Source organism: Amblyomma americanum, chromosome 9 (assembly GCF_052857255.1).
Source record: "Amblyomma americanum isolate KBUSLIRL-KWMA chromosome 9, ASM5285725v1, whole genome shotgun sequence".
NCBI classification, from domain to species: domain Eukaryota; kingdom Metazoa; phylum Arthropoda; class Arachnida; order Ixodida; family Ixodidae; genus Amblyomma; species Amblyomma americanum.
In genome coordinates, this window is record NC_135505.1 from 79,511,641 (window position 1) to 79,523,745 (window position 12,105).

Here is a 12,105-nt window from a genome sequence, read left to right on the forward strand (position 1 = left end):
TTACGCTTCACATATCTCCAAAATTCTTTGGTATCTCTGACAAGTTTTTCTCCTAAATTCGAAAAATACAAGTCTTTAGCGATGTGAGACTTCTGTCTGAATTCATTTTTTATTGTTTTCAGCAAGGCCAAACACTCTGGCGATTTAGACAACTTGTATCTTCGATACATTCGTCGCTGTCTGCGAACAAGCGCACGTAACTCGGTGTTAAACCAGGGTTTATCTCGAGCTCTCTTACTTGATATAACGCTTGATGGAATAAAAGCTTCACGTAATTCGAACAATTTCTGTTTAAATGTATTCCATAGCTGTTCGATATTTAAGTTATCCGCGAGTTCATCAAAAGTTGGAAAGAACGAATCGAAAGCAGCGCTAATCGCCTCGTAGTTGGCCCTGCTGTAGACATAAATCTTTCGCCTAGGTGGTTTTGCAACCTTCACATAGTGAACTAATAAATCTGCTAGAATAATATTGTGGTCGCTCAAACCAGGCAACACTTGTACATTGCATACAACATCAGGCACGTTACACAGCAAGAGGTCGAGTACGTGACCAGTTCCGTCCGTTCGTGATGGCTCATGCACATACTGACAAAAGGTGTTGGAATCTAAAATGTCAAAAAAAGCTGAGTATAGATTCCCTCGAGCTATATCTCTTGGTTCGTCAGCTGACCAGTCAATTTCCGGAAGGTTAAAGTCCCCCCCTAAAACAAGGCATTCAGTGTTAATGGTTTCATGAAAATGAGATAAGCCAACTAGCGGCTTTACAGAAGGACCAGGAGGCCTATAAAATGACCCAAGAACCATTGCTTTCCCGTTCGGCAGTCGTACTTTGGAAACAACCAATTCAGTTTCACTATCAGAGAATTCCATTTGAGAGCACGGGACACTTTTATGGACCAAAATAAACACTCCTCCGCCACGTGCACAACGGTCGCGACGAAAACACTCGTACGTGCCAGGAAATATTTCAGCACTTGAGATGGTCGGATCGAGCCACGATTCTGTTCCCAAAACAAAGGTCGGTTGGACGGTACGAAGAAAAAAGTGAAAGTCATCAACATTATTTTTTATACTGCGGCAATTGATTGACAAAATGCTGACTAAAAACATCGCAGAATGAACAGTGATTTGTCATTGTTCCCGTACGGTGCCGGCTTCACTGTCCCATTGGAAACGCCTACTACCCAAATGAAGCGTATCATATTTCAGAACTGCTTTCACGCCTTTTTCGCCATTTTGTTTGGCATAATCCCATAATTTCTTTCTCTTATCACGGAGAGTACGGGAAAAGTCTTCAGATATAGCAACACTGGATCCCTTGAGCTTGAATGCATTTGCAAGCACAGCCTGGCGGTCTTTAAAGGAATTGAAGCGCACAATGATAGGCCGATTTTTTCCTTGGGAGAATTTACCCAGCCTATGAGCACGTTCAATAGACACGGAAGACAATTCCAGCTTCTCAGTGCACTGACTTATGATAAGCTCCTCAGACTTGGCTGCCGTCTCACTGTCATCAGAATCAGTTAAGCCGTAAAAAAATCAAATTATTACGCCTTCCACGATTTTCCAAATCGTCTATTTTTGCAATCATGCTTGTCAGAACTTCATGATCTTTTCGTTGTTGATCTTCAACGTTGGCTAGAGCTGTTTCAATTGCGTCAATTTTTCCTACCTTAGTTTCCAATGCAACAAGCCGGGCTTTTACGTCAGTCACGTCCGTGGTAAGCTGCGATAACTTGGAAAGAATTGTGGTTTGACCATTCAACAGCTCTTGAAATTGTTCAGCTGTTGCTGGGCCAGGGTTACTCTCAATATCCCCGCCACAAAGCAACAAGATTAGCAGATAAAACGCTGGGCTACGAAAAACTGAAAAATGCCTCTTAACATACAGACGATTTGACCACACAAAACCGCGTGGCTTACAGGAAAAAGTAAGATAAAGCAATTGGGGTGGAACCGGCAAAATGTAGCGCGACGGTTTCAAAGGGTGAAAAAGACCAACCTGCGTGAGCAGTAGAAAGCTTGTAAGGGTCACCGCCATCTCGCCGGTTCCACGCCCCATCGTTACAGTGCTGCTCCGATGCTTTTGTAGCCGACACTTGGCAGCGTCGACGCCCACTTGGCAATGTTGCCAGCTCGGAATCACAAACTGTTCAAATTCGTCGCTGGCTGGGCACTGTTGCAATTCGAAGTTCTCAAACAATGCAGCCGTACACGAAGAACCACTGTCGACCAATTCCGGGCATACGTCGTCGAACGGAAATCCGTCAGGAAGGACCGCCGCCAAAATGTTCGCCGAAAACACCTGCGTGAGCAGTAGAAAGCTTGTAAGGGTCACCGCCATCTCGCCGGTTCCACGCCCCATCGTTACAGTGCTGCTCCGATGCTTTTGTAGCCGACACTTGGCAGCGTCGACGCCCACTTGGCAATGTTGCCAGCTCGGAATCACAAACTGTTCAAATTCGTCGCTGGCTGGGCACTGTTGCAATTCGAAGTTCTCAAACAATGCAGTCGTACACGAAGAACCACTGTCGACCAATTCCGGGCATACGTCGTCGAACGGAAATCCGTCAGGAAGGACCGCCGCCATAATGTTCGCCGAAAACACCTGCGTGAGCAGTAGAAAGCTTGTAAGGGTCACCGCCATCTCGCCGGTTCCACGCCGGTTCCATATATATATACCAAAAGTGATTTCTGGAAGCTGATTTGGTCAATATAATTTAAAATCACCAAAAATTGAAAAACAAAACAGGATTTAATTCACGACGTTTCGGCTGGAGGACCAGCCTTTTTCGAGTAAGGCTGGACCTCGCTGGTCCTCCAGCCGAAACGTCGTTAATTAAATCCTGTTATGTTTTTCAATTTTTGGTGATTTTACATGATATATATATATATATATATATATATATATATATATATATATATATATATATTACCCTCAAGTGCTAATTTTTGCTTTCCGGTTTTTGTAGACCCCCATTTTTCTTGCGTTTCCCTTTTAGCTGCAGTGTCTGGGTCCCCAGTTCCTGAACTCCAGTCACAGCTGAAGTATGCACCCCTTGACTGGTTTCTCCAGTAGACGTTTATTCCTGCTCTGGCATGAGTTTGGTTGATGCCTTTCGCCTGGATGTCCTTCATCTTTCCTCTGTGGCAACAGACAACTTTTCAAGATAGCTATTAATGTTGCGACTTTCCGCAATTCATCATCGCGTCCTACGCTTGCTATCACCTTATTCTTGATTTCCAGCTGCTTGTGAATAAGCTTGTAAGGCGCCTGTATAATATAAACCTGTTTCAGTTGGACACCTTTCTGCAAAATCTAATCTTCTTCCTGCAGCCCCGTTCTCAGATGTTAGGGCAACTTGTACCTTTGTCTAAGACATCCGTGCATTTCTATCGCTGCTTATTAATGGTAGAGGACCTCACAGGCAGATGGGTTTCTGGACACACAAAGTTATAAAGGCGGGGCGAAGCCTCAGGGTGCTAGCGAACGTTTCGACAAGAGGACAAATCCTATTCTCGAAACGTTTGAAAGCACCCTGAGGCTTTCCCTTCCCTACGTGGCGCTTATAAAGTTATTTTTTACATAAACCGTACATATAGCCTTCATTTATTGGGACGAAAAGTGTTGCACGCTATAATTTAACAACCTCGCCTTATGACATAATTCATCTATACAGTTTGCGGGCTTTACATATTTAAATAATTCAACCTGATTTAGATTGTTATAAGTGCTGAAGTCCGCAAGAAATCTTTCATGAGCGTGGCTACTGAGCTGCATAAATCGGCCCGGCGCACCATTCTTGCATCGAGCATTAGGTCTGCTGTTATACCCAATCAGCATGGCTTCGTCACCTGAGGCCCCAGCGGACCAACCAAAGAAGCTAAAGGGCTAAGGAAGCTGGAGTAGTGGTCCAGTTAAATTTAAATGTAGGTCCCTTACTGTGATCTTAGCAAGATCTGCGACATTCTAGGGTGCGCCATACTAGTACAGAAGCTTTCGGAGCGGGAGTTCTGATGTCCTTATTTTCGTTTCCACAACCGCTGTTTTATGCCTTTATAAACGGTCGGTAATTTATTACTTTTGATAGTACTACCGGCTAGCACAGCGTTCTTTTCTCAGTTGTTTTACGGTTTATAAGGGTTTAACGTCCTAATGCAACTCAGTGGAGAGCTCCGGATAATTTCGACTACCTGGAGTTCTTTAACGTGCACTGACATCGCAAAGTACACGGGCTTCTAGAATTTCGCCTCCATCGACATTCGACCGCCGCGGCCGGGATCGAACCCGCGTCTTTCAGGTCATCAGCCAAGCCCCATAACCACTGAGCCACAGCGGTGGGTTCTCGGATGTTTTAATTTTTCTCTTCTGATCAATACATTGTGATAATTGTTACTGAACACTTTTTGCTCATTACGACAGAGATGTCAAAAATTTCCAGAAATTTCGAGATAATCGTGCCTGAATTTTGAGACTGCGTGATACACTTCAGTAAGACCTATCTGCTTGTTCTATCCTGTGAAGAAATGCCACTTAAACCTTTTTACTGGCAAGACAAATGCCAAGAACCTTACACGGAAAAAAGCTGCGTTTACTTTTCTTCTAAAACATTACGGCGCTCTTGTGCCCCAACCCTCTTTTTGTGACCCTCTTTTTTCTCCTCCTCCCCTTCCCCAGTGCAGAGTAGCAGGCCACATACTCATTTTCCGGCCGACCACTGTGCCTTTCCCGTCAATAAACCCTCTCTCTCTTGTGCCCCGATGGGGCAAAGCAGGAGGTCTCATTCCCCACTAAGGCTGCACATTGTTGTTCTCGAAGCATGCAAAGCGTACAACGCTGCTTATTATTTACTTGCCCAAAAACAATAAAAAACTTCCCGGCATCCGCCCTTATTTCCCACTGCATGTAGTTCCTCTCCCGCAAATGCACTACGCTTCTCCAAAATGGAATGAGATGCATAAATTTTAAAGGCAATACAATATTTTTAATTGTCTTCTAATGAACGATCCCAAAGCTACTACCGAGAATAAATGCCTAAGCATAGTTTCCCACTTAGAAGATATTGGGATTGGAATTTCCTGTCTTAAGAATTGTTCAAACGCACCGGTTGCACGTATAATTTGCAATGATGCAATAATCTCTTATCATGCAGACAAAGCTAATAATTTCAGCGAATTTTTTTTTTTTCTGTACGCGTAGAAACACAGCCAACTCTAAATTTTCTTTCGGGGCTAAAAACGGCGCTTAGTCATTTTTTCCTACTTTTGCAACGTAGCATGCAGCTCCGGACAATACGGTTTTATGAAATCACGTTGTGCTTATCTAAATGGATTAGATAGATAACAAATTATACTGGTTCTAGAGTCCATGACACGCAGTTTCGCCTGTGCTAAAATTAATTTTTTTATGACCCGTTATTGGAAAGGAACTCTATAGAAGCAAACCCTCCATGAAAAGAATTGAGGGATAAATAAAACCGTTTAATACAAGCCGCTTGTCTACATGTCTTTTATGGTCGTTATTAAAAAACAGCTTGCAAAATTTGTTTATAGATAGGTTGCAATAGCAGGACTGCCTGCGATATGAAAATCTTGGTTTCATTTATTATTCAAGGAAGTTTCTGGTTAATGACTCTGTTGTTCACGGAAAACAAATTTATCCTTGAAAATATATAGGTTCTCTATCGGTTCGTTTCATGAAAATGGTGGATACAGTTAGCGGCCTGGCCTTTTTTTTAACCTTAACTATTTTAGCACAGATGGGCAGTCCACGCCACTTCTGCACAGTCTTCTGACTAACCACGAACCAAGACTCAGTACATTATGCACATTGCTCATTACAAATATTTCAAGGGTAGGCGTTACTCTCTTTAGTATTTATTTATTTCCCTAATTACTAATATTCATGTTTCCCCTCACCAAAGGGCGTTTTAGGCGCTGGAGAAAACGTCGTCCATGGGAAAATTCTTGGATAGTACAAATAGGAGGTAAAATTGTAATAGCTTTTTTTTTTGCTCTACCGATATTGGTTTAGTGGTGAAGGGATCGAAAAAAAGCAATTTATATTCGCTTTCAGGGCACTGAATCGATCAAATGTATGTTCTATTTTTATGGCTGCTATAGTTATTCCCACTATAGATAAGTGCTTAATCTTTATTCTCAGGTTTTATAACCCAATGAAGTTAGATTGCCATGTACAGATGTTAGAGAAACGCTGCACATTGTCTACTTGAAAAGGTTCCTCATCGTTTCACTTTACACCATTGTTTTGATTCACCGTGAATTCCTTCATAGCCACCGTAACTATTGTGTTACTTGGCGGGTGACAACTTAACGTATCCATTTCGCTCATCTCTAACGCATACAACGCCATTCCCTTCTAGTCATCACGTGCCGCTATAGAAATATCAGTCATATTACCATCTGTAAAGAGGTCATATGTGTCCATTAAGTGCATATACAACTGATAATGTCAGTCTTTTGGCGTATAATACAGGAAATATCAGTGATCACCTTTATTTCGTCACACTTAATGACGAATCATATATGTGAAGGTTTTTATTGCAATTTATACTTACCCACTTTGCAAACTCCAAACTAACTATTTTACTCAAACTGTTGCATTTTCTGTTATTGATACATAGAACAACATGCTATTTGAAATTATATCCCATGTACCATCGATTTCCTTCAAAGCTTAGCTACATTCCTCCATATCTGCCCACTATGTTTTCTTGTTAGCATTTGTCTACCACTTCTACTGCAACGATTGGCAGAATATTTGAAGAGACTTACATATTTATTCTTACGCTGCGCTTTATATTGCGTTTCTGTTTTCGTATATATCGCGCCTGTAGTTCTACTGCAGTGTCACTGTACTCCTCTTTTAAGGCGATCACGTCGCGGTTCTTCAACAACACAATTCTTTATTTCGTTATTCGCCAAAGTGCATACGCGGCTCATTTACCACTTCCAATTAATTTTACAGCGCTCAGGCTTCAGGGGGAATATTATTTCTTATTGTGCTTTACAGGTCACACCTGACGGCGGTGAAATAAGTTGTGAGTCCTCCTTCTGTATTTTGCATCGCAGTACGGATCGCCCTGTTTTCATATATGTTTATTCCAATGCTATGTTTATTCAATTTATTCTAAGAACACGAGTACCTCGAGAAAACAAAGGCTGCCTCAATCCATTACATTACCAGCCAGGCAAACCCTGCAGATCTGTAATCTATATCTGTAACCTGTATCTAAATTTGTAATCTGTGACCTTGGATCTGTAATATATACGTACAGGGTCGGTGAAAACTTCCCAGGCCACAGGGTGTACTTTCAAGCGCTATAGTCGGACAGTTACGACACTCCTGAAGAACAAGATCTCTGTAAAGAATAGGAGAAGTATTAATCTCACCTCTGTCAACCTTGATAGCTCTGTTGCTATCATAAATGGCACGATATGCGGCTGAAAAACAGACCCTGTGGCCTGGGAATATTTAACCAACCCTGTACTTCTCTATTTGTGCTGGTTGGGATTGTATATGATCTGCAGCATCAAAATACATAAATCAACAAAAACTTGATAAACGTATAAAGGAATCTATCCCCGCTGCCACATGTGCGGCCAAAGAAACGTCAAAGTACGTTGCCAAAACGTGAGCACTAAGTTCGCAGATATGGACAGGGTGAGAAGCTGAGCTGGTTCATGCATTCTTCGAAACACTGCAGCCGCAAAAACGACGACGGCAGAGACAAAAAGGCGGTCTTTCTCTCTCGTCTCTTTCGTTGTCCTTTTCACTGCAGCACTGTTTTCAGGCCTGCAGATCAATATGATGTTTTAACCAAGATTAACTATGGTGGTTGAAGGGGCGCTATTTAACACAAGCTTTTTTCTCTATCTCGCCGGTTACCAACGTAGCTGCAGTTTTATCCATATACCTGCTTTGACTTTAATGTCAATTGTTGGCTGATGCATCTTTACAACAAAGCCTATAATATAATACTGAAAACAGGACAAATCTAAGACATCAATATTGCCCAGAAGAAAAGGGAAGGTTGAAGTGCGTGTCTAAAAGCCGGCTGCAGGATTAGAGCCGTGGTTACAAACGGCGGCGAGAAGCGTCAGGGAACCACGAATACAAGGTGAGCCCGGAGAAGAAGTATACGGTTTATTTGCGCCCATACGTTACTTCGTTTCCAAAGCGCATTCTGCTATGCTGAAATCCAATTTTTAAGCTATACGTAGAAATCTCACCAAGTTCCTAAGTATAGAATCTATTGGCTTCCGGCACAGGCCAACCACACAGCACAGGTTCCTATTTGCACACGGCCACATACACGCAGAGAAGCCGATCAGATTCCAGCACTTGGACACCACGGGCCTCGCGCAAACGTACATTGCTGCTAGACAGCATCTCATACACCGCAGAGACTGCAAGAGGATCTGGTCGCCAGTATGTCTGGTCATCCTGTTTTTTTTTTATTGTCGGTCTCTATCCCGACGCGGCTCGTCGGTAAGGGATCCGCTTTGTTAGAGCCTTGAGCAAAAGCAACAGGACACCCGTGCGAAGCCGTCGTCTCTCCTTTGATGCTGTCGGGCTCTGACGCACCTTAGTCAATAGACACGCAACCTTAGTCAATAGATACGCAACGGCCTCCTCGCTGTCGCTCGGCGCATCTGGCAGAGGCGCACCATAGGACCATCCGTAAAACCATCCGTACAGCGTGCATGCAAGACGAAAAGCTCTCGGCAGCAGCGGGTTCTTGTGCATCGGACTTGCAATACGCGTAAGTTTTCGCGAGAGCCTACGGCGTCGTCAGAAACATTACCCAGGTAAAGGATTCTTACTGAACGACGAGGTGTGAGCCGAAGAAAGCGGATTACAAATTGCAGTAGAAAATAATGTGTTGGGGAGCAGCTTCTTTAAAAGTTACACTTAAGTGGCGTGATCTCGTGTAAAAACTAACGTGAAAACTAAATGAAATACAGAACTGTAGAAAAATCTGCAGAGGATGCAGTCAGCGGCACTAGATGACAGCAGAGGGCAGGTGCTCAGGACCTCTTAATATGAGTGCTTAAAAAAGGTTGCTCAAAATAACCTCAAGCCCGAAAACGAGGGATAAAAACTTAGTGGAGCTGGGGCATGGTCCCGGAACTTGCACTGCAAATAAAGCTTTCACTCTCTCTTGTTTTATTTCTTTCTTCGTCGTCTTTCTGTGACTACGTTTTGTTCCCTCGCAGGAGCAGCCCTAACCGCTTCAAATCAGAGTTTTGAAACAATTTAGTTCCGCGGAACACAAAAGCCTTCGGTGCAAACTGAGGCCCAAAAAGAAGAATGGCTTTGCTCGAAAACGAAGCAATGCATAATCAATCGCCGACAGTAAACAACGTGTTTTACTGGCTAACTGAAACTGGCCGCTGTATAGGTATCAAAACTGATAAAATTACCTCAGCATTGCTGAGGCAGAGTACTGACGCCATTGCACCCTGAGAGAGCTGAGTCTTTCTAGACTTGCTAAACCGACGGCATCATCTCAGGGGCGACAATGCATAAAAGGCCTAAGAACCACTATTGAGCCCTGTAACAAACGCGCTGCGTCAAGCAAACTAAGTGTCAAACCATGCAAAATTTGAGCTGTCCTTTATGCACTTGTAACGCGCGTAACTCCATTGCCGTGTGTTTCGTCTTCCGAGCCGCCATTGGAACTTTAATGAGAATGCCGACAAATCATACTAAAGACCATGACTATGTACCTAACTAAAATCATTTTCTCAACGACGAGATTTGTTCACTATACCGGTGAATCAGGCCATCGAAGAAAGGTCGTAATCTGCGGCGCTTGGGCGTTAAAAGAACAAGCCCGCATCGTCGTCGCTTTACTGCCTCGCTCTATCTTCCAAGACGCAGAAAATGAGAAAGTGTAGAGAAGAAAAGAGTTGAGGAAAGCATGGGGAACCTCCGTAGGGAAGGAAGGGACGGAGAGGTCGGGAAGAAGGAACTGGGGAGCGCGCCGGGCGAACGTCTGACGGCGATGCAGCCCCGCGGGCACTCCGGTGCTTGTCGTCGTCGCGGCGGCAGTCAAAACGCGTCGCTGCTCGCGAAGAGAGGGGGCGCGCGCATCGGTGCCTTATAGTACACGCCGTTGACGCCGCCGGCGCCGCGCTAGCTTGTGTCGTACATACCTGGCGCTCGCGCAACGCCGCATAGCCGGGGGCGATGCGCGTCTTCCTCATAACGGCTGGAGTAAGCAGCTCCGTGGGCGGCGGACAGGCACAGCTAGTAACCTCCACGTTCGGGCGACTAATTCGCTTGGCTGACGAACCTCGCGAGCGCAGCACGCATGTCTGGAGCTGCCGTGTTGCTTCTTTCGGCATTCTGAAAGAAAAGTTATCAGAACCAACGCTGTGTATTGAGAGTTGTTATGTTTGCGAGAAATTTTGGCAGCGACACGTAAGACTGCTTACGTGTGAGAAGGCGTAAGCCCTTCCGCTCACTTCGTGAACGCAGTCGCCGCGGTCTGTGGCGTCATGCCACGAAATTGGCAATTCTACCTCTGCATGGCTCAGCGTAGCCGCCGCCGCAGCCTTTCTGATCTGCGCACAAACTTCGTGAAGGCAGACGGCGCTTCGTCTTCCACCAGCCGCAGCATCAGGTTGCATTCGAATGCGCCGACCGTCTGCATTAGGTCATTCTCAGCTTTACATTCATCCCTGGTAGCCCTCATACAACTCCTCCTAGCGCAGTGGTGCAGCGCTTAAACGATGCGCCACTGCCCTGAGATGGCAGGTGGTGCCACCGGTGGGGTTTGTGCGATCCAGGCTGCTCTTCTCGGGCATCACGAACATCGCGTGACCATTCATGAATTTAACCGCCACCTGCCAGGTTGCATGAGGACGCCATCGTTTATGGGTACCATCAAGTGTTATTAGTTTATTGCGCAAGCACGCACGCACGCACGCACGCGCGCGCGCGCGCGCGCGCGTGCGCACACACACAGACACAGACACAGACAGACACACACACACACACACACACACACACACACACACACACACACACACACACACACACACACACACACACACACACACACACACACACACACACACAAACACACACACACGCACGCACGCACGCACGCACACACACACGCACGCACGCACACACGCACGCACGCACACGCGCACACACACACACACACACAGAGGCTGCTTTTCGATTCAAAACATCATGCCTGTGAAGAAGGAAAATTTTGAACCGTGGGGTTTAACGTGCCGAAGCGACACATGGGCTATGAGGGACACCGTAGTGGAGGACTGTGGATTAATTTACATCATCTGGCGTTCTTAACTGAATTAATTTACATCATCTGGTGTTCTTAAACATGCACTGTCATCGCACAGCACACAGGTGCATTTTGCCTTTAGCCGCCATCGAAACACGGCCGGACCGGTAGGGCTCGAACCCGTGTCCTTCGGCTCAGTAGCAGAGTGCTCTAACCACTGATCCAACGTGGCAGGTCGCCTGTGAAGAACCGGAGCTATAGAAATCAAATCCAGGACTGGCCTACAGCCGAAGGACGAAGGTGGAATGTTGCTGTATGTGTGCATATCCTCAATTCTTGAAGATGAAAATGAAAATCAGTTTTTCTGGAAAGGAAATGGCGCAGTATCTGTCTCACATATCGACGGGCACCGGAACTGCGCCGTAATGGAAGGGATAAAGGAGAGACCTCAAGAAGAAGGGAAGAAAATGCCGTAGTGGAGGGCTACGGAATAATTTCGACCGCCTGGGTATCTGTAACGTACACTGACATCGCCCAGTACATGGGCGAAGGCCTTAGCATTTCGCCTCCATCGATACGCAGCCGCCGCGATCGGGGTCGAACCAGGGAACTCCGGTTCAGTAGTCGTGCGCCCTAGCCACTTAGCCACCGCGGCGGGTTCTCAGTTCTTCCCTTGGGTCATTTAAAATTCTGAACAATAAAAAATGTTGGCTCAAAACTTACTCCCCCTTTACCGCGTGGGCTTATACCATAAACCAAAGGGGGAGGAGAAACCGAGCCTTCCTTTCACTTCAATCCCTAGACTAAGCAGAAGGAAC